Raw genomic sequence first — 19,674 nt, forward strand, 5'->3', positions numbered from 1 at the left:
GAATTTCAACCACTGGGCGAACTCTAGTGAGGTTTTATAAGAGAAATACAAAAAATTTTGAACAACAAAAGCTTCATATTAGCGTTCAAAGTCCAACTTTGTTGATAGCCAACTATGCGTACCGTATGCAGCAAGTGGTATGTAGGTAGTATACAACAAAAAAACTCAAAAGAAATTTTCACTTTTCGAATTCCAATGTCGTTATGTCTTAATGTTAAAAGTAGTAGGTGTTAATCGAAATAATATTTTAATTACAAAAATGGAAATCCAATAGAAAACAAAATGAAATAAATTCCTAAAAAATGCACTAATTGTACGGTAAGCTACGGAGGAATTTGTTGAATTTTTACAGGGTTGAACCTACTGATTTAAGACATTTTAAAGTAGTCAAAATACCTACGGAGGCCTATTAGGTCGGCGAACGGAATATTGAATTGCCTCCCCGAAAGCTTAACTACTAAATCTGGCGTATGAGGGAAGGTTTCAATACGTATTATTTATAAGTAGCGAAGTGATATGCATTGGAATCCCTAATGACAAAAATTACACTTCACTATCCGACAAAATAAAAAAAATATCAACACAAATTTTAAAGAGGTTTAAGCCGCTCGCCGACCACGCAACAACCCTTATTCAAAATTTAAAATATGTATTAGACTTGTTATTAATTAATGCAAAGATATTTCTAAGTGTTTCAACAAGGCTCTAAGAGTCGTAATAAATAAATAAATAAAATATGGTCGGACGAGCCCATGCTCCCATATTGTTATGTGAGTCTGCTCTACCCAGTCCAGTGTTTTTCCAGCAAATTACTGAAGACCGTACTGATTGGATGCTACCAATATGGCTTCAATGTTGGTAAGACTACCATAGTTTCACTCTAAACTAAATTTTGAAGAAGACCAGTGCTCAAGATAAGAAATTCGGCACATATCACCTCTCTGTTGACTTCAGGGAAGCTTTCGACAGCGGAAAAAGGGTTGTGTTTAAGCTGTGGTGATTCGGCGGGGTTTTTTTATAGTTAGATTATTTCGTTATTTTTAGTGAACTGTATATTATATTATTGTTTAAAGAGAGGTCGCTATGCCCCTTTTACACCTTGTATGTATTCATTGGGGCGAGCACGGGGGGCTCCAAGGTATTGTTTGCGGGTTAAGCCAGCTTGTTTTGCTTTGAAAACCCCCACTTTGGGATAAAGAATTTAAACTATATCTTTGGAATATTTCACTAACCAGTTGAGAATTACAAGCACACTCAATGGCTACTGAAACACACGAACGAAAAATGTTCATAGTTTAAGTCACTTAAACAGGTTGCCTAATAATTCTTTCTCTATTTGATTATACTATAAAGGTTATACGACAATCCCAAATGCGCTTATAAAGAAAACATTAACCCTAAGATCTTAAGTTCATTTGCACTAAAAATGTGTACTCTGCGCTTTAGCAGATCGTAGATAGAGCATCAGGAAACAGTTGCCGTCGAAGTAGAGGTTTACGCCGATCGATTTATCGGCGGCGGCGGCGTAGGCGGCGCGCCGGCGTACGCCGGTATTCTTACTTTAAAAAGCTTGATTTTTCTATTTAAAAAAATAATATTTAGGAAAGGTTTTGTTTGTATGTATTTAAGGAAATCAACGTGTTGGCCATTTCGGAAAGATCCGGGGTTTTTGCCTCAAGATCTCGTAAACCGTTCAACAATTTTCAGGAGTATATCCTTGCGGAGGGATTGTCCCTCGTTCACTTACTCCAGAGAGGCTTCGAACCTAACCCCGGTCTTTGGAATTGGTACTGCTGCGTCGGCTGAAAAGAAATAGAGATACATAAAATAGCCACATTTTTGTCTGCATATCTCGTGCAAAGCGTAGTTTCATCTAGGGTTAACTCCTAATAATCGTCGCGAACACAATTTCTTTAAATAATTTGTGGCTGCTTGGCGGTCACGCACAAATGCGACTTACGGTTGCTATTAATGGGCTATTAATACTCATGACTCTCGTAGCACAGGGCGCCTCCAGTGTTTTCGGCTGTTTTTAAGAGCAATCCCTACAACCAGTCGCTACCACGCCTCCTGACCCTCACACCATATGCCAGTACAGAAGCTATAGGACTGCGACTTCGTACTCATACCTTCGTCGACTTCACCTTCCTAGAAGCTCTAAGTGTAGCCCCGAAGACTTTCCAATGGATACTTTTGTCGCGCTATGCTGCCGAGCTACACCAGAGAAACGCCATGAAACGTTAGGGAGTGACTATTCGGCCAAGGATGCCGCCTTCGAAATCATAGGCAATCTAAGTGGAAGTCATTGCGTAAGGGGTGAAAATCGTATAATCCTCGGCACATCTGCATGATTAAAATTTTACAAGGATCCTCTATAAAATTTTTAAAATGTAGACCAAAGTTTGCAGACGTTTGTGTTCACAACATTGATTTCAATAGTCTTCCTTAAATCAAAACGATATTTTAGAATGAGAGTCGACCGATTTTAAGTTGAAAATGTTTACTGCTGTTTTCCGGCCTTATGATATAACAGCTCATTATGGATGACCGCGTAGCTTCAGTTTTCAGACTAGTTCGAATGTCCACTACGTTAGGGTAGTAGCACACACGGTCATTAGTTCGACTGTCTTCGGAAAGATTTTGCTTCACGACTTTGAGTGTTCTTGCGAAGGAAAAAGCCTCACCTGGTAAATATATGTGCCTACGTATTCACATTTGTAAAAGGAGCCGTAACGTGTAGTTGATATTTAAACTTGGTTGATAGGCTATAATCAATGTAATTCACTCCAAAGGACTAGTTTTGGATAGGACCGCCAACTTTAGGAAATGTCTAACCGGGAGACTTGGGTGTTGAAGGATGAAGTGTGAACATCAAAATTAACATTTCAGATGCTAATGTATAATTTCGCAAATAAACAACAGATGTTTGAATGTAAGCCCAAGCGATTCTTCAAACCCTTCTCATACATACATATATCCTCAACTTAAGTATGAGGTAAGAATCATTTCAATTGACCGTTTATGCCCCTAGAACCTACTAAAGGATTTTGCATCACTAATTTGGCTTATTCTTTCAGCCAATCGCAATATATTATTTAAAAAAAACATCGGCATCTTTTTTGGGTATTTTGGTTTTTTTTACAACTTGAGGACAATTTGAAAACAAGTTGAAACGCCTTGGGTCATTTTATTTGAATTCATTGTTCATTATTAATTTTTTGAAAAAAATATGCAAAGTGAGCATATAAATTTATTATATAACTTTTCTTTCAGTGTTTTGTTTTAATAACTTGGTGAATTGGGTGATGGAAAGTCCGTGTTAAGTAGACATCGAAAACGCCTGTTTTGTAAATAACTTTTGAAATTTTTAAAACGAGTTAAATTTCGCAATTAGTTTCTTATAACTGGCAGTTATGCGCATCCGTTGAAACCACTTTCGACCATGTCCGGCCAATTTTCTACATGAACAATAAATGGCATAAACAGTCTTAAACGGTTAGAAAATATAGTAACGCGCCGGACGCTGCCGCCGCGCCGGTATTTTTGACTTTCGGCTGCGGCGTGCGAAAAACGACCCTAATCGGCGGCGGCGGTGGCGTTTTTTTACGGCGGTGTATATCTCTACGTCGAAGCCCATCCAACAAGCTGAACCTTACTATAATTTGTTTTTTAATATAATTGTACGTATGTAGTTCGTGGTATATTGTTATGTAATGTTTGTATTTTTTCAATTTGATCGTCTTTTATTTTTCCATTTCATTTACGATAACTATGTGTGTATGTATGTAAGTAGTTGGTCTGGTCCTCAAGAGTGCAGTTATATTTAACCTGTTTAATGGGCGATTTTTACAACGTGGTCATCATAACACATACACTCATATATATGTAGATATATTTATGTATATATATGTACCTTCGCACCGGGTCATGGCCACACAGAGCGGTCATACTAACACTTCAAGCAATAAGACAGATTTACTTGCATTTTCTCTTTCACGTATTTTACCGTATATCTCTTTTGATTTTCTGAGTGTGCGCTAACACACATACATATGTAGGTATCAATGTATACTTGAATTAATAAGTGCACAAATATAAGTTCATATGGATGTATGTATGTATTCCTCCTACTTAAATGAAATTCTGCATTAAAAGCGCTTTGAATTGGATGTCCCTAAGGTCTTGCTTAGCACCAGCTAAGTGGAAAATTATCATGAAAGTAAGAAACAATTTCTTAAAGTCTCAACTTATAAGTAGATTGACTATATTTAGGGCAACTTTAAATATTTACGACTATATTTATACTTTGTATTGCATTTGTTGTATGACATTTAAAGCGGATTGCCTTAGCTTGCATTTACATACAAATGAATAAAACTTAATTGTTCTCGACTCTTGAACGTCACTCTATTTAGCAATATACATTAACCTGGGTCGATTTGTATGGACGAAAGTTAGCCGATATCGCGCCATCGATTTTTCGATAGTATTTGGCCTCAGGAAAAAAAGTTCCACTATGCATAGCCAAAAAAATAATTTTCTAGTCTGCGAAAAAAAATGGCGAAAGGGTAAATTTTTCGACCAAAACACTCCCCAAAACCCAAAAAAAATTTTTTTTTTTTTGTCAAAAAACTGTTGTAAAAACGTTGGCGTTAATAAGCCCAAATCCTATCGAAAAATCGATGGCGCGATATCGGTTAATAAATCGACCCAGTCTAATATACATACATTGACGCATAGTAAATACGTGAGTGGACAGATTTTTCTTTTTCACTTTTCCCCGTAGAATCGCCATTCTCCACGTAATTAGCCATCCATAACCGTTTCAAGTAAATCGTCTGTCCATTAACGTACTTACAGTCGTACATCCATCCATATGTGGTATTGAGACACTTTCATGCATAACAAAAATAATAATAACATCACGGGCACGGATTGAGTACAAAGAAAGCAAAGAACGTGAAAATAAAAAAAAATTTGAAGAGGCCGAATAAAAAGTCAAAAATGTTTATCAAACATATCACGTTTAAATAATACTTTTTTGGTCATTGACACTTTCATACGCATTTGAATATGCAGACATTGCATATGTGCGGGTGTACATTAGACTGACCCGATTTTACATCATATCTTTAGATTTTTGATGCTGAATGCTAAAAATCTTCGAACAGGTCTCAGAAGTCATTTCCCAAAGTTTGTCGAGCATGCCGAAACCAAGCAATAAAGCCGTGTTGCAGGAACTGTTCTACAACATTCGAGCAGGCCAGACAATATCGATAGGTCATATAACTAGACAAATATTTTAAGGTAGGAACAGTTTTTAAATTCATGTATGACAAATGTTTTTTTAAAGATTTTCAAATTTGAATTTTTATTGCCAAACGTGAGTAAAATAAAAAAGGTATCAAATAAGAATATTCAGATATGTTTTTACATTATAGAACATGTGAAAATGTATGTGTTTAATTCAAAAATGTAAATTTGTTTCTGGCTGAAAAACTTTACAAAAGCTGAAACCATGATACAAGAAAGAAGGTAGTTCCACTCAAATTTTTTTGATGTATTTGGGGATTTTTGAAGTTTCATAATGTTTGTTGTTTTGCCAGAAGCGTTGCCATACCGTTACAGTTTAAGGCGGAATTGTGGTTTATCGAGATGGAAATTTCCTTTAGGATAAAAACGCAATGGTCATCTGAGACAATAATAATACGCTTTAGCACGATTTATGTGCATATATATCGATTGAGAATACAGTAAAACATGCAATTTCATTGAAAAATAGTGGATAATACTCATATCTTTATACACGAAAAATCATGTTGCTCTAGCATGGCCCTGTTATCATGTTACAGTGGATATTTCTCAAGGCATGTTGAGAAAAAGTGTACCTCCAAAGTCTGCACATCTATGTCAATGCTAAAAGGGCACAGAATGTGTATAGGCGGGGCTGCCCAAAGGTGACCCCTGGTACAACGGGCAATAGCTCTGGCTAATCTACAGAGCTACAAGGTAATGTTCTCCCTAAAAAATGGTTGAACAATTCCGTCCTTAAGGGCAACGCTTGAATTATGCAACAAATAAAAATTGTGGGCTTGTAGCCAATTTATCAAGAAATTGCGGTGTCGGTTTATAAGGACCTCCTTTGAGCAAGCAATTGACAAACGTGTATATTTTCTCAAAATGTTCTGAGCAAACGTACGGACACTTAAGAAGGCTAGATTACCTTGCTTTGCAAACTTCGATCCATGTTTCTTCCACCAAAACATTTTTCGGGAGCTCCAGAAACCTATTAAAACCCTTCTTTTCTAGGCTGATATTCCGTATTAAAATATTTCCATGGCATGGGGCTCATTTTTTTTTTTTTTTTTTATTTAAAATAACTATGAAAGTAATTTAGTATTATTCGTTAATATGAAATCCATCAAAATTAGAAAAATTCGTAACATTTTCTAATCTGGTAGCTTGTTTTTGGTGAAATTGTCATGGTCCCCGCAAAAGTCAAGTGGCTAACGTCACACTAAATGGAACTACCTCCATTTTTTGTATCATGGCTGAATCTGTGCATGTGGCCCCACTTTATTGTTTTTTCAATATGAAAGCTATGCATCTATGTCCCAAAAGTATTTCCGAAAAAATTACTAAATACTAAATCCCATTCCGTCCACACGCTGTGCTCTCAACTGACACTTTTAACATTGTGATGTCCTACGAATTCCCAATTGTCCCCTTTGTAGATCTTTTGAAGGCGTTCGTAAGTGGCACAGCAGTAGTTGGTTCTAAAATAGCCGCTGCTTTAAATAATTAATTTTATTTTATATAGCTCAGACTTAACCACTGTTGGTACAAGTGTGGCTACCAACTGTCCCAGTCATTATTCGATTAGCACCAGTGCGTAGGTAGTTATTAAACCTGTAGTGCGAAACTAGCGCTTTGCATGACAGTCTCCTATTTTTACTTTAAAGCTTCTATCATAATTAATAATACAGGCCGACAAAATTTAACCAACATTCAGACCCAGAAACCAGACTATATATTTCCTAAGGTTTATGATGCGCTGAATCCAAATCTGGCCTCGGAATTGCTCTATCAGCTCCGAGATATCCTTACCTAAAAGTGCAAAAAACATCGTTTTTGCCCATATTTGAGGTTATGTAACCTTGCAGATGTTTTCTTTCACCAAAATTAAAGGACGGTATGTTTAAATACAAGTCGTCTTCTTTCAATTGTCGTTCAGTTTGCTCAAATACAATTTTTTTTCGCTGAGATATCGCATTTTAAAATTTTCATGTTTCTTTAGAAGATACGTGGGAGTTGGTGGATTAGGAGTTAAGTTGGTTAGTCTACTTTTGGTGGGAGATATCTAGATAAATAAGACTTATTTTAAGAAAAATATGCGAATAAACGTTGTCCCCAGGGTTAAGTGGGTTAGTCTGCTTGCGGTATGATAGGGTTGGTTTCTAGGGTTCAGGGCTGTGTGTGACTCGGTACCCGACTGTTAGATAGTGTAGAGGTGTGCTGAGTTAGCACACTTATGGCGTGAGACAAGATTTTACGAAAAATAAGACTCAATTCAAGAAAATTAGTAATCGATTATATCATGTCTATGCTATCTCATTGATTTTCAGGTGTAGAAAAATTTAGAAACATGAAAATTTCAAAATGTGATATCTCAGCGAAAAAAATGATATTTGTGCAAACTCAACGCCATTTAAAAGAAGGAGACTTGTATTTAATGAAGCCATCCTTTTATTTTGGTGAAAGAAAACATCTGCAAGGCTACATAACCTCAAATATGGGTAAAAACGGTGTTTTTCCACTTTTAGGTTAGGATATCTCGAAAACCAGAGCTGCTATAGCAATTTTGAGGCCAGATTTCGATTCATCGCATCAAAATACTTCGAAAATATATAGTCCGGTTTCTGGGTCTGAGATGCTGTCGGCCTGTGTAATTCATTGCTTGGGAAACTCTCATCAGAGAACTGCAACTGTACCAAAGGAAGCCCATTGCCGTGTACAACATAATGGCTTGTAAATGTTCGACGTTACGGTTTCCTGAAATCACACCTTTCAAACCGGAGTATTTTGCAATATTCTTTCTAGTTCTTGTAAACTTTAAAAAAAAGGATATTTTGCCAACGCTGCGTATGAGCAACAAACTTGGTCTTATGCATAAAAAGCAAGCATTCGGTAATAAAATGAGCTTCAAAGAGAGCTATGCTGCTCATTTTTGCCCCCTACTACACACATCTCTTAATATCTCAGATTTCTCATAATCTTAATGTTTTAATATCATCTGTTCACTAAACATACTGTTACGAATATTAGCAACACTAAGAGGTACTGTCATCTCTAAGCCGATACTAAGCAGTGACTTGTATGCACATCAACAAATGAATCATTATGTCTACCCATATGTCCATACAAGCAGGGGAGAGAAAACGCACAAACACATGCATATATCTGATATGCTCCCAAAAGCAGGCAATGGTTTGTGCAAGTGTATTTGTGAGTGATACAAATACACGCGCATATGAGAAGCTATAAACGTAGTAATTTTATAGCAGATAAATAACTAGTAAATTCTAGAAATGGAAGCGCCTAGAAGTATGCGAACGAGAAAACAGAGTATAAAAGGCAGCGACAGTGGAGGTACGACAATCAGTTTGATTTAAGACGCTATCTGGCGAGCAATAGTAGTGTTATTGTGAATTACTTTAATAAAGGCCATTTTGCATTATTGAAAAGTGGAGTTATTTATTCAACAGTTTAGTGTTTCGAACGTTAGAAGAAAGTTGCAAATAAGAGGAATTGCAGTAGATTTGTTACAATATTTAATGTCCTTGCTTCAATAGTGATGTTGTGTTAGAAAAAGGCGCCTTTAATATATGTAGAATATATCGTTGCACAAATGACCCTGAGAGAGAAAAACAAACTTCCGGCTTCAATTATGTTTTAATTAGATTTTTATCGCATGAATGCTACAGAACGAAAACTGGATTCATATAAAGCTCAGGCCTATAAAAATCTGTTTCACAGCTGTATCAGCCCACTACAGTTCAGGGTTGGAAGCGGTGGCGATATCACATCGCTATTGCAACTTGCAATTTTAATGGCTTGCAACAGAGAAGAAGAGAACAAATATGACACTTAGCAATTAGCACCATACACTTAAACAGCTCTTCCTTTGCAACAAAAACAAGTAAGCAAATTAACTTGCTTATTTAACTACCACACCTCGTATTAGTTTAAATTGTTTTGCATTCCAAATTGATTTCTTCCTGACTATCCGGCTTGTATTTGAACTCAAACGGTATCTAAATTAACTTCATTTGCCGCTAACTAGTTAACAGGTTATTTTTAAGGCTATATTAACCGTTAAACTGAAGTAGGCCATATCATCATTTTACGTATTTATTTCTAAACTGAAGTAGGGATGCATATAAGTGATATATGAGATCCCGGAACCGGATTTGGCTAGCCGGATACTTTGAAGTTGAAGTAGGTAGTGCTCAGCAGTTTAAGTCTTTTGGATTATTTTTGTGTATTTTTTGTTCATATTCATGGTTAAGAATTTCTCCAGCTGCGTGTTTGATTGTCTTTTTTTTTTTTGGTAAATCGTTTTCAAGGTTCAAGTATTTCGTCAGAGTTAGTGTTTGTTTGTTTATTACTCTGTCGTCCAAGGTTTCTTCTTTGTGCTGTTCCATGTTTTCACCTTTCTTCAGACATCGGCAATTTCCTTTTGCATTAAAAGCTCTGACTATTAAGGGCCAATCATAAAATCCCAATCCAATTGTAAGCGAGTCCAACAGACTCGGTTTCTAAAAAAAAACTCGCAATATTCACATCACTACCGCAAAAATATATTTACTAATCAAAAATGTTATAAAAAAAATCACCGTTAATGCGCCACAACACGTCAGTGAGTCTAATGAAATGATTTTTTTAGTTGAGTGTGTGCTGTATACTGGATTGCCGAACTTGTTGCGGCAAGAACGTATGACAAAAGAGAACACAAAAAGAGCTTGAAATGGGAACTGATAAATGGTGGTGTAGCAAAGAAAGTTTGTACGGGAAGCAGTTTAAAAGCTCTATAAACTAAGCACGCACTCGCATAACTGCACGATTGGCAGAAAAAGAGCTGCAATGGTAAATGGAGCTACACACGCGCATGCGCAAACGTTGATTTCAATGTCTTGGGCGACGAGAGCGACGTCAACTTTTGGACCCATTAACAAAAGCTGGTAAAGCGACTGACAACAACAAATGCCAATAAATAAGGAACAACAAACATGCGCAACAGGTGGAAGTGGGTCAATTGCGTACAAACACATACATAAACACAAGCATATGTTAGAGTACATGTGTAATAACTCTGCCGCGGAAGGTACTAGTACTGAACTACTATGTTGATCAGATTTTTGGGAAAAACTGCAAGTTCGGAACTTGTATCATGCATATAAGCAATAGCTGGCAACTTTTCTTTCATTTAGAAATGAAAATGCTTAATCTAGTACCGTAACTAGTACTGTAAGCGGCAATTTTTTATTATTGTTACCAAATACATTAAAATAATTTATGTATTTTTTGCTGTCAAAGTTAAGCCGTTGAACTTGTCTTGGCTGAAAGCTTGGCTCACCTTTGGTTAGTTGACTGATTAGCGCCGAATAATTTTGTGGTCCACTCATTGTGTATGACTGATGAATGGTTGATTCTGTTTAGTAGTTGTAGTTGTTTTTTCATCGCTAAATATTTTGCTCCGTTTAGGTGGCGTTGAAGCAGATGCGTAACTATTGATTCATTTCATCAACAATATGACGTGCGCATGCGCAGAAAATACCTTGAATTGGCACATTCATAAAAACAGGTTTTCTTATGAGAAATTTTTCGAAGCGCTAAAATGTGTTATGAAATTTCACAAATTTGGTTAACATTCCTTATATTGCTTTTGAAATATGTGCATATTTGAGAAAATAAATGAAGCACATATAAATAAACAGCGTGGATGCTACTAAGTTGGGTTAGGTTGGGTGGCAGCTCTTCAGTTGGAAACTTTTATGTTGGCCCATTGTGCCGTTGTCCTGTCCATAAGCAGAAATAATGTGGCCAGCGGAGTCCCAAAGCGTCCACGAGATCAGCCTGACAGTTTCTAGTTATATTCTTAAGTCCTGCCACCCCGATAATTTTTATCAGAAAGTAGTTAGATGCTACCACAAGTGAGGTCAATCTCGCACAGCACACGGTGGGAGAGCTTTGCGCTTTTATAGCCGCTTGACTATCCGAGTTGATGTTAATTTTCTTAACAGTTACAACGGCGGAGAGCAACCTATTTACCGTATCCTTTATAGTGGCGATCTCCGTTTGGGCATTTTGGGGACAGTGCAATGATAAATATACTCCACCCCAACCTTTCCGTCCAGCCCGGATCCACCCGTGAACAGGTTCACCACACATACTATATTGATTCCGCACTCCATTCCTCCCTTGAAGGAATATGAGATATGCATGTGGCAACATGAGTAGAAGCCGGCGCACATTACTCTATCCTGCCTAGGATAAAGGCGAAGACGGTCAGAATGCTAGAGTGTCCGAGACTCACAAACTTATATACCCATGTTGCCATGCTGCCAGTGATGTCAATCGGGTACATATTCAGCATTGCGTTTAGTGCCTGTGTGGGTGTTGTACAAAGGGCCCCGTTTGTGTGTGTTATTTTTTATTTTTATTTTTTGCAGGACTATAATTCTTCGAGTTGAACTTTCTGATTACCATATTCGTAACATGAATAGTTGAGAATATGAAGGGAAAGCTCTTTTCAAAATACAATTTAGGCACCTGCGTATAAGGCTGGGTCTTTCTTGAATAAAAATATTTAAGAACTTGAGGCGAATTGTTCCGAAATTAAGTGGCATAAAAAAGTTTCCCGAGGATAACATATCAAAACGACTTTAGTTCGAGAACAATATATTAAAACTAGTATGATACAAAGTTAAGATATAAGATCCATACTTTCATAAAAGCAACCAAGCATCTTTTAAATTTGCGCGTACACGAAATTAACTTTAAAACAAGCTCTAGAGGCCTTTTTTTCTTAGAATTTGTTCAAATACTTCAAGCCATTTTTGAATTCTGTGGGTGTGACTTTGATATCCATCCATGCTGCAGGTTTGCCACCAGGCATGAACATTTTTACACCGATTGTGGCAGGAGCTACCCCCGCCTATACACGTCTTTGGACCCTTTATTACATTTCATTTCACGTCCTGCTAGCAAACTAAGGATCTTGAGATACATCACACAAAAGGGTAAGGGCAAGGGAGTTCTGCCAAATACAGCAGACTTGTCTCCTTTCCTCACGATATCCAACACTGTAGACTAAATGTCTTGTGAAAAAGCTACAGGCCACGGGAAAGTGCTGGTCAAATTGGGTGTCTTACCACTGCTATCACAACAGGAAATCTTATTATTGTTTGCCAACCCACTGTCGAGGGGCAGCATCGCTTTAGAAAAACTTTTTTTCTAAATGTAAATTTTTGATTGAATTGAACCCAGCACTGTCGGGGTGGTAGGCTGGACACGCTACCATCACAGCATAGAGGCCGCACTTTCAGCTTAATTGTAAAATACTTATTTCCGCAGATATTCATAGTTTTTTCATTTCTCCCTTCTCTTGATTACATCTCCTTCCCTATATTCCACACATTTGCCGCTGAATCATTGGGCCGTTCTAAGATTGCATAATTCAAGTCGACTGTGAGTGGACGATCACTCCTTTGTTTACAAAATGAGCGCATAAAAATGTACTTAAAGCCTCACTTTTTTTCTTAAATCACATCACACATGCGCAACGAGGTATATACACAAATGAGTCTTGGAGTTATGAGTAAGTATAATGGACGTAGATACCCCAGGAGAAAAATGTTGAGCTTTTCCCTAAATTAACTGTAACAGAAATGATTTATGTCAAGGGAGGTGCATATCACTACAGAGTTCTCCCAGTGCCCTTATTGAATGGTGAGTGGACATGTTTTTGCAAGCGAGCTTAAAAAAACGCTTCAACTAGCTAAAAAGTTTCGTTATGGCGGAACCATGCAGGTGCTTGAAGGAAATCAGCTAAACTTCTGGAACAGTACTTTTTTGACACCAAACCATATTTGCAAGACCAAACTACACAGTTCGTGTGTTTATTTGAATGTGTATAACCCTGCCGTTTCGTTTATCTGCTCGTTCACAATAGTGCCCTTTTTTGGTTGCTTAAGCGATTTCATCTCACACTGCTTTGTCACCTCAACTAGCTTAGTTTGTGTTGTTGCCTGCAGAACCGAAGATTGCATTATATTATCCTTCTTTTTCGAACTTCTTTATCAATCACTTTTCTCTGCATAACTAATGCTTTAGTATATTTTTACGTGGGGCATCAAAGCTCAGTATTACGGGCTTAAATAATGATTTACATAATTTGACGAAAACAAAATCACATTTTTTTTTAGCCAAGATAATTTGGCGCTTGAAGGTTATTTTTACTGAGAAGTGCATGAAAACTGTTTGTTACCTGCAGTAAAAAGGGAAAAAGTGACAGTTTCGAACTAAAGGTTTAATGACTACCTACGAACTAGTGCTAATCGGTGCAGAGCGGATACAGTTGGTAAACATACTCGTACCAACAGGGCATACGTCTGAGATATTTGGATTTAAACTTATCAGCCAAGATTAGCGACTATCTCAGAACCAACTACAACTGAACCAGCTAAGCGCGCGTTCAAAATGTCTGCAAAGGGGGGAAATTGTCTTTTCGTCACATCACAATGCTACAAGAGCTAGTTGGAAGCAGCGAGAGGTGACAGAATTGGAACTAGTACCGTTTCTTAATACCACAGTTTTGCGTCAGCTCAATTCTAGTGCGATACGCTGCAAACAAGTAAATGACACCACAAATTATATAATTAGTTTAGATACAAAAATTTTTTAGAGGACTAAGTAGGCGCTCTATTGAAGAACTTAAGTAATACTTCCTATTCTATGGGGACTGTATCCTTCAGCTGTTGCTAACGCTATTTATGAGTTAACAAACATATTCCTAGACACTACATAAATAGTACGTAAGTTCGTATAATTTCTCTCAAGTACAATTGACTGTGTAAATTTTAATAACAAATAAATCAAAAATGTGTTAAATTTATCATTTCCGTAGTCACCAGCTGTTTTATAAAATTTCGTTGCTATTTGATTTATGAAATCATCTTTATGCTTAACTAAATGACTAAGCGCGAATATTTCCAAAAACAAATTTTGTAGAAGTGTGCGCACTTGTTAAATTGGCAGTTTCAAAAAAAACTGTCTCTGATCATTCATATCTTCGGCATTTAGCATAAGGTATCAATATACAGATATGTCATGTTTTCTCGTGAAAAGATGAAATTTTTATTTATTTTTGTTGGCAGCCAATCTTCGTGATTTGGACCAGCTACTTATTTAAGCGAAGTGTGGCAGAATGTCGATTAGGTTACGACAGAATACCGCATTGGTTACCCAAAAACTTTTCTCTCGCAATATTCACCACTCAATTTAGCTCCTTCCAAACCCCTGTTTCCAATATTTTCACAACCCTCTATGATTCACATTGGCTTCTTCACTTCTTCAATATTTGTGCTCGAAACACTCTCATATGACCGGCTAGCATTGAAAGTGAGACTTAAGTATATTAGGAGTGAGTAAAAGTGAAACCTATAAATTTATCCGTAAGGCTAGGCTATAACCAACGAGCGCTTAAAAGGATACAACTAATTGAAACCTCATACGAAAGCTGTATATGATATCTTCTCTTTCAAGTCTCTCTTAATAGAACTAGTGTACTTCTTTCTTGGTTGGAAAACATAAATTGTAAAAGTTCGCGCCTAAATTTGAAGAAAATGTTGGTAGGGTATCAGAATTCTTTTAAGAGAGAACTTCCTTGAGTTTCGTAACTTAACTAAGCCAACCAATTTAAAAATCGTTTCCGAATATTCGGAAGATTTACGAAATTTTTACTAAGAGTTTTCTGAATTTTTTCAAGTATACAATTTTATAGCCCAATCAATTAAATTGAAGTAAAGTACAAGGTATCAATGGCTCTCAAAATTCAAATTGAATTTTTGACAGTTTTTTGATCGGGCTACAAAAGTTCATATCCAAACAAATTTCAGAAAACTCTTAATTTATATTGTGATGAATACTAGCAACCCCTTAGTGTACTATTATCTCTAAGCCGATACTGAGCAGTGACTTGTATGCACATAACCAAATTAATCATTATGTCTACACATATGTACGTACACGCAGCGGAGAAGCAACGCACAACCACATGCATATATCTGAGATACTCCTGAAAGTATGCAGTAATTGAGCAAGTATTACTCGCATATACACGCGCATGGGCTATGAGAGAAGCTATAAAAACTGTGCATCTGTAGTTATAGCTAAGAAATTTATAGTTGATAACTAACTAGTAAGTTCTGGAAACAGAAGCGCCTAGAAATTTACCGGCGAGGAAACCGGACAGTATAAAAGTGGCAACAGTAGAGGCACGACAAGTAGTTTGATTTAAGACGCTATCTGGCGAGCAATAGTAGTGTTATTGTAAAGTACTTTAATAAAGGTCATTATGCATTATTGAAAAGTGGAGTTATTTATTCAACAGTTTAGTGTTTCGAACGTTAGCAGAAAGTTGCAAATAAGAGGAATTGCACTAAATTCGTTACAATATGATGAAATTCAATAAATATTTCCGCTGCTACTTTCGTTTTCGCAACTGTACGTATCTTAGTATCATATGCCTGAAATTTGTATTGCAAATGCTTGAACTTTTTTCGCTTCGAAGATGATCAGTAATAAATAAGCCTTAAGTCCTATAATAGCCCCACTGAAAGCGATTTATAAAGTTTTTATTCAAAACTATTATATTTATTATTACATATATATACATATGTATATATAAGTATAGAGTATATAAATTAGCTCTTATCAATAAAAATGATCAAATTGAATGAATTTAAAATATGCATTTTAGAGTTTACTTGAAATTTCGATCTCTAGTGCAACGCTGAATGGGGGTCTGGAGCTATAAGATTTATGTATTGGTGACTTTGTATATTACTTGTATATAAATGTGTAATATTAAAGCAGTCAACATTTATAAATTAAAAACAAGCTTTTTTATGTCAAACCTTGTACTCGATATTTTTTTTTTTGTAATTATGTATTATCTTTTTATGCGAATCTTTTTTTTACTTCTTTCAATTTAAGTTATGTTAAAAAAAAAAATAAATAAATGTAAGGCGCGATAACCTCCGAAGAGATCTAAGGCCGAGCTTCTCTTCCAATTTGCGTCGTGCTCCTCTTGATTTTCCCTACAAATTGGCCGGACGGGGCCTACATGTTTTATGCCGACTCCGAACGGCATCTGCAAGGCAGATGAGTTTTCACTGAGAGCTTTTCATGGCAGAAATACACCCGGAGCGCTTGCCAAACACTGCCGAGGGGCGACCCCGCTTAGAAAAATTTTCTTCTAATTGAAAAACCTTATTTCTAAAATTTTGATGTTGCTTTGCCCGGGAGTTGAACCCAGGGCATACGGTGTGATAGGCGGAGCACGCTACCATCACACCACGGTGGCGTTATGTTAATGCATTTATTTAATTGACGACATTTTTTATTACAAAATGTTTTTATTTATATATATATTATTTTTTCTCATTTATTAGCATCAAGCGAATTGGGGTATTTTTCTTGTTGCAAAAGATTTTTGCTATCGATAATTAAAGTTATCAATGAGTTATTGAATTTAATCGACGAGTAATGGTACTATATCGAAAATTTGTCGATTTGCTATCGATTATAATCGATTTTTGTGCTATCGATTTTGTTTCAGACATTTTTTGATTTATTATATAGCGCAGAATTATTGAATATTTGTCTAAATATTATCAAAAAAGTATTGGAGTAATATCTATTTGTCATCAGTTCATTACCTAAATGTTGCCAAGTTCTTATCGGCGTGCTTTCAGTTTGCTATCATAAAGACTTATAAAAAAATATTTTTTTACCTATCGGTTTGGTATAATCGGTTAAGGTTATCAATTTGTTATCAAACAGCTATTGGTTTCTCATCGCAGGGTTACTGGTTTCTTAATGGCGACTAATCGGTTTGTTATTAAACTGATACCGATAAAACTTCAATAAAAGGTCGATGACACATCTGTGACCCGCCGATAGCAAGCCAATAAGAAACTCAAAAGTAGCCGATAGCTCGACGATAACAATCCAACAGCTTGATGATAGTATCTAAATTTTTATATGGCGGCAGTATCGTGCTCCGCCTACCTCATCATAGGTCTCGGTTTCAAACCCCAAGCAGAGCCACATAAAAAATTTAGAAGAAAGCTTTTCTAAGCGGGGTTGCCCCTTGGCATTGGTTTGGCAAACAGTCCGAGTGTATTTTTGCTATTAAAAGGTCATCAGTGAAAATGTGTCTGCCTTGCAGCTGCCATTCGGAGTCGACATTAAATATCTAGGGGGCCTAGGTCAATTTGTAGGAAGCATTAAAAAAGAAGCACTACGCAAATTGGATAATAAAAGAATTACTTGTCGGTAGTGGTTGATGCCGATAAGATACAAAAGCTCTTCTAGCAAATTCAACAATTATTTGTTTCTGGTAAATTTATCTCTATTCGACACCTGGGTGATTTAAAAACATTAGTTTTCTAGACGTACACCTGATGTGTAATCATCGAACTATCGAGCTTAACGAGTACTTGGTACTCACACCTTTTATATATTTATATTTTTTTCTCCAAAATGTGTTTGAAATTGTCGACTTGATCACTTCTAAAATAGTTTTTTACTAAAGAGAAATTTACTTAATAATATTTATTTGCTAAATTTAAAGTTACATACAAATTTTTTTCAATTTTTTATTTTCAATTTCACATACTCAGAGGGAAAAATCCATAAACTTTTTCATGAACTCACTTTCTGTCGGCCGCCTTAATTTCGCTTTGCATAAACACATGCATATTTATTTCCAAATGTAGATATGTTTGTATACATACTATATGTACATATATATATGTATGTAGAAATTTGATTTCGAAAATCTTGTTATTTTCTTACTGCTGGTGATTTTTTGTCTTGCTGCTTCTTTTGTTTCAAAGTCAACACAAAACTTTTAAACGATCAGGTAACTTCGAAATTGGGTCAGTGGCCTTGTGCAACATCTTTTGTGCATGATTTTCTATAGCAAACAAACACAAATATTTATTTCACATATTTTTTTTTTTTTTGTCACCAGCATGATATGCAAAATAACACACATAAATAATTATAATATTTTATTTCGTAAATTTTTAATATTTATTTTATTTCTTTTATGGCTCGTTTTATATTTTTTCCGAAATTCCTTGCACTTTTTGCTTTAACGAATTTCGTCTTTTTTTTTAATTATTTTACAAATAACGTAGCCAGACACAATTCTTTTTGGTTGGTCGTTTTAAATTTCACCGTTAATTTCACTTTCTCGCACAAACACTTACGCGCATGCGCAAACGCACACACACAAAATCACTGGCGCTACGCTTTCAGACAACGCATTGCGCACACAACTTAACATTAACGGACACAGCTTGTCAGAATGCCAAAAAAACGAAAGAAAAGAAAAAGAACAACAACAAAATGTTGGTAACACTAACTGTGTAATAACTGCAACCCAGATATTGGTATCAAATAAAAGGAAAGTGTTGTTGTTTTGAGCTTTCTTATGAATCGAAGAATTATAACTCGGCAGTAAAGTATGAATGAAGCGCTCGATTTGTACGTTTGCCACTGAATGTGAAGCGCCAACAATTGCGCAGGCGTAAAGACCTCTGGTTGCAAGCTTTATAAATAGCGAACCACGAACAGCAAACACTAAATTCACACGCGCAAACACTCACACATGTATAAAGATGCTCCCTATTGAGCAATCGCATACAATTTAAGTGGAACTTTTTTATTTCGCGCACTTGCTGTCTCTCTTTTTCTCCGTATCATACGCGCTTGCCCACACTACCAGATGACTAGGTGGCGTCCGAAATTGAACTAAAGCGCCAGCGAAGAAGTTAAAGATTTTTATGTCAAGGTACGAAAAATAGTGCCGTATGTGATCAGATGATGAACAAAACCAATTATTGTCCGTCTAACTAATGGCTCTCAAGCTAAACAAATGATGGTAGAGAGTAGAGATTTAAAAGGCAGTGAGTGTGTGAGCAATAAGTTGGGCAACCAGATGTCCGCCCAATAGAGCGAACAAATGAACAGAAAGCAAATGGCAAAACCTGAGCATATGCAGACACGAACAACCATATAGGCGCTTTGCTATATTCACTCGATGCTCTTTATGTTCAATTGACATACACCCGCGGGTATGCTCAAAAAGGAATCAAGTGCCGTTGCCACTCTCAATATTACTTTGGGACCAAAACTCTGAAAAATTAAGCCAGTGCTAAGTTACCTATTATACTACACTGTAATTCAAATTCAATTTTTTTCGGTATTTTCTTCGTTTTTCGAAGTTTGCCTTCCAAAAAGAGGTATGAGCACGACTCTTCAGAAAAGTGCTATTGCACATTAAAGGAGAGAGCTTCAAAGGTGTGGATATTCTGATAT

The 19,674-nt window shown here is 36.3% G+C and overlaps 1 protein-coding gene across 9 annotated transcripts in view; it reads right to left on the reverse strand.

Moving 5' to 3' along the window:
• Positions 1-19,674, reverse strand: part of LOC137243131 (putative fatty acyl-CoA reductase CG5065) — a 129,711-nt gene that overhangs the window by 62,554 nt on the left and 47,483 nt on the right. The window contains exon 2 of one of the 9 annotated variants that reach the window (XM_067770442.1): positions 18,004-18,265. The exons of the other annotated variants lie outside the window; for them this stretch is intronic. The gene's annotated coding sequence lies outside the window, so the exon portion shown is untranslated. The remainder of the gene's footprint in view (positions 1-18,003; positions 18,266-19,674) is intronic. 9 annotated transcript variants of the gene reach the window in all.

The sequence above is a fragment of the Eurosta solidaginis genome, chromosome 3, assembly GCF_040869045.1.
Source record: "Eurosta solidaginis isolate ZX-2024a chromosome 3, ASM4086904v1, whole genome shotgun sequence".
Classification (NCBI taxonomy): domain Eukaryota; kingdom Metazoa; phylum Arthropoda; class Insecta; order Diptera; family Tephritidae; genus Eurosta; species Eurosta solidaginis.